General features: G+C 28.3%; 1 protein-coding gene across 1 annotated transcript in view; it reads left to right on the top strand.

Moving 5' to 3' along the window:
* LOC111615575 (protein transport protein Sec24C-like) overlaps positions 1–4,777 on the top strand; it is a 69,925-nt gene that overhangs the window by 869 nt on the left and 64,279 nt on the right. The gene's annotated exons all lie outside the window — the stretch shown is intronic.

The raw sequence follows: 4,777 nt of genomic DNA, 5'->3' as shown, positions 1-4,777 counted from the left end.
AACAGTTCATAAAAACAGTAATTATTTAAATAAGTAAAAAAATTAATGAGTACTTTCAGTTTTTCTGTTCAAAGTGTCTTCAGGTTAGATTAAATATAAAAATTCAAATGCAATTTTTACCAATTGCAAGTTTTTACTAACATACTTTTCTTTGCTGGTCTCGTAAAATTTATCTTAATATCTTAAGAAAAAATAACAATTAATTTAGCAATACAGGTTTTAATGTAAAATATAGTACAGGTATCCCTTGTACAACATTGCACTTCTATAACATGGTTTCGCTCTAACATGGTTTGAGGATTTGGGAAATTCTCAATACAAATTTTTACAACTTTTAAGCAAACTTCATTATTTGATTTTTTTTATTCAAGTAAACATGCATGTTATTGTAAATTTGTCCATGGATTTTAGAATATTGAAATTTTCAATTGGTTTTGTGCCTTTCATCAGGTTTAATGAAAACTGATAGTGCAATTTTTCTTCTTCCTTGACTTTCATAGAAATCAGATGTCATTGTCTTAGCTTTCAGACTTTAGCTTTTATGACTGTCACTGTGTTTTGTTTTTATAGATTAATCTTAATTTAATTTAATTTTACAGATTAATCTTTGTATTTAGTAAAGTTTATTTAAACATTTTTAGGTAAGTTTTATTAATNTTTTACAAGTTTTTATTTTGCCATTTATAACTAGACGCCCTCACAATTTGTGCGCCTGGAGAAGTTTGCTCCAACTGCTCCACGGTAGCTACGCCTCTGGCAAGAATAAGTTGTTTTCGTTAAAATAGAGAAATTAAAAATAAGGTTAATAAATTTAAAATGTTGATAAAAGCTCTAAGAATTAAATTTGGATATAAAAATTGTTTTCTAATATAAAAGAGATGGGGATAACGTGACAATATAAGATAACGTGCTGCTATGAGGTACCAGTTATTTGACATCGATTTAATTGTTTTAAATTCATATTTTTATTTCAGAATAAATCTTTATGGTAAACTGGAAAATTGTACATAAAATTGAATATTTGTAGTAGTGATTTAATACTTTGACGTAATGCGTGCTACGTTTATCGAGACGTCATATTTATCTAACAATTATTTCCNCAAACGCCGAGCTAACGCGCGTTAGCTCGGCGTTTTACGAGCGTTTAACGCGCGTTGAAAAACGCCTAGTGTGTACAGGGCCTTAAAATGTTGATAAAAGCTCTAAGAATTAAATTTGGATATAAAAATTGTTTTCTAATATAAAAGAGATGGGGGATAACATGACTTTTTCAATATAAGATAACGTGCTGCTATGAGGTGCCAGTTATTTGACATCTATTTAATTGTTTTAAATTCATATTTTTATTTCAGAATAAATCTTTATGGTGAACTGGAAAATTGTACATAAAATTGAATATTTGTAGTAGTGATTTAATACTTTGACGTAATGCGTGCTACGTTTATCGAGACGTCATATTTACCTAACAATTATTTCCAATTGTTCTTTTTTTCCATTATTGGACTGGCGTGCAATAATAGAATCTCTCCAGAAATTCCGACTTATCTACATTGTACTTCGACGCTACTTTGAATAGGAATATCTCGAGAAGTTAAGTATTACTACTTCTTTTCTTGGTCTGTCATTAAAATTGAATTTCAGCAAACGAAAGACAAAATGAAAAATCAAGTCATTGGACAAATTGGAAGCAATAATCCGTCAAATGATTAATTTTAGAATTTTATTGTTGCAAAATGTATTAGCAGATGTTGATTTAAATCGAAAATCGGGACGTTGAAGGATTNGATGTCATTGTCTTAGCTTTCAGACTTTAGCTTTTATGACTGTCACTGTGTTTTGTTTTTATAGATTAATCTTAATTTAATTTAATTTTACAGATTAATCTTTGTATTTAGTAAAGTTTATTTAAACATTTTTAGGTAAGTTTTATTAATTTTTTTTAACCATAGGTAAATAATCATTCATAAAAATGACAAATGAAATATAGCTGTATCTTGATACTCAAACAGTTCAGGGTCGTGTTCAGTAATGCAGAACATCTAAGTTAGAATTCTGAGTGCTTAGTGGGTGAAGCTAAGAATGTTCTGAATATCATTGAATGATTATTCTTAGACAACTAGGCAAAATGGTGGTCAAAGTTAAAATTATGATCGCAACAATTGTTGCAAATGAACTGGTCAAAAAGAATGAAGTAAATTATTCAAATGGAAGCTGTGTCAGATTATGATGAAATAAATAAAGCAATTATTAATTGTAATCAATGAAATGGATCACTATCCTCCATTAAAATGTATTTGGAATCTGTTATACTGACTTATGATAATATTACATTTCAAAGTCATTTTAGAATGAGCTAGTGATTTAGAATGTGAGAATAACTTTGTAATTCTTTGTAATAACTAATTCTTTGTAACTTTGTAATAACTTTGTAAATACGTTTAGTCCAACATAAGCAGCCATCTTGCAAATCGTACGGCAAGACACAAACAATGACATCACTAGTAGAAGTTAGCATAGATAAAAGAAGCTGACTGAACTAGCTAGAATTCTAGAGGTGGGAGGAGTCAAGCAGTAGTTAGAAACAAGTTCAACATTGCAGCATAACTAGATATAGCAACAATTCTGCGTTACTGAACACAGGCCAGTATTCAAACAAATTCTGGAAAAAAAATCACTTAATCCTCAATTGAACAAACAATACCTGCTAGAACAAATTTTCAATTAATAAATATTTTTACTTTGTCATGCATAAAAATTTTTATGATAAAAATGAAGACATTGCTGATATTTCTGATCATAATCAACAAAAAAGCTCATAAGATGATGATACTTTGTAAAAAGACATCTTTGTTTAACTAAAATTAACTAATATTAATGCATAAAATAGTACTTTTATTGATAGTTTTGTATTTGTAAGAGTTTGTTTTTCTCTCCCNTGACAGGCGAGGGTTGCAATCGAAAATCAACGGACGATAGAAAATGCAAAATTTGCTTAAGTAAATTCAAACGATTTTAAATTGAGAATTTTCATTAGCAGAAATACATTCAGAGATCCAGTTATTTCTTTTAACATATCGTATGAAAAATAGAGTTTTACGTACGTAGAAGTTACATTCCGGTACCCGTAAGTGGTGTTTCGTGTTTGAATATCAATAGTTTGTTTTTCAATTAATAATTTTTATCAATCAATACTTTATTTTTTCCATAAAGAATTTAACTCGTTAGTTATTTCTTAATAAATGTTGTAGCCTAATCGATACAGAAACCAAAATTATGTTGTGTTACATAAGCGAAATTTCCATGTTTTAAACAGAAAACTTGACGGTATTAAAAGTCAAATGAACAGGAAAACGAATATTATCACTTATAGAATTGTAACATTTAAATCAGACAACATTAATAACATAACATTCAGAATTATGATATAAGAAAATCTTTCAGAAATAATATTGAGCGATTTCCTCAAATCAGTTTGTTCTCTGGAATGAATAGAATAACGAATTAGCATTTGCATTTTATCTACCACACATTTATTTATTTCTGAAAATAATTAATTTTTTCACACAAGCAATTAAATTCGTTAATTTTGATATATATTTACATCATTCATCATTTAATTTCAGATATTTGACAAGAATATCATCTGGTTTGTACTGCTTCAAGATGGAATTTCTTTTGACATTTCTTTGTCGCAATACAAGAAGGAAGAATCGAGATAAGTAATTTCTAATATCTTCAGTATGATAATTCTTTTGCAAAATTTAACATATACAGTATATATATATATATAAGCTTAGATTGTATACTATTTAACATTATAATATGACAAATCAGTATACTTCTTACATTCTTTTTTTAATAATATCTCTCAAGTTATTTTTTTTCGAAAGAACATTTACAGAATGGATTTATTCTCATACTATAACAAAAAACTTATGAAATAAACAGTTAATATAATCAACGCAATTTTCGAAAACGGAGAAAACTGAAATACGTCAATAATGCTAACATATAAGCTGCTCGTTTTACATATATGTTATGTTGTATTTAAAATACTCGGATCAGTATCAACCTTAAAAGATAAATTTATTAAACGAGACAACGATTCTATTACGAATTTGCAAATATTTTTTATAATTTTTTGCTGTTATTCCATCATAACTTATAACAAAAGCAATTGGAAATTCATTACGTTGGCATAATAATAGAAAAATATTCATGCATAACGTCAAGCTTACTAAATTTTACATAAAAATTCTATTTGAATCTATTTTTGTACCATGTGTCTCCAATTCCGGGTTTTATAATTCTGCCTATTTGTTCTTCTGAATGTAATGATTTCTAAATAAATCAACGATGATTAAGATTTCTGGGATTTTCGGCATTTCATACTTAATTCAAAAATCCTGATGAAAGTGATATTCTGAACTAAAAGGTTGATGAGGAAAAGGAATTTCGGTGAAATCCGGTGATCACAGGTTCTGTCATATAGAATTCTGAAAATTAGTAGAACTGATAAAATTACTAATGAAAAAGTATGGAGAAGATCTCACGCCATTCCATGTCTTCTCAGGACTGACAAAGAGCATAAAATAGAATTTGCAGGATATGTCTAACAGGCTCTTCTTGCTAAAACAAACTTTTAACACTGGAGAATTTTACTAAAAGAGATCTTAAATGCGATAGGACAAGGAGAAACTTGGTTTAAGGATTTCGAAGATTAGGCTAGCATTCCTAGCTACCAAGTATCCAAAAGAAAAGCAAGTGATAGAAAAAG

This window comes from Centruroides sculpturatus, unplaced genomic scaffold, assembly GCF_000671375.1.
Source record: "Centruroides sculpturatus isolate CEXI.00-Female unplaced genomic scaffold, Cexi_2.0 scaffold19, whole genome shotgun sequence".
Taxonomy (NCBI): Eukaryota; Metazoa; Arthropoda; class Arachnida; order Scorpiones; family Buthidae; genus Centruroides; species Centruroides sculpturatus.
The sequence above is the reverse complement of the archived record's forward strand: the minus strand, read 5'-3'. Positions and strand labels throughout refer to the sequence as shown.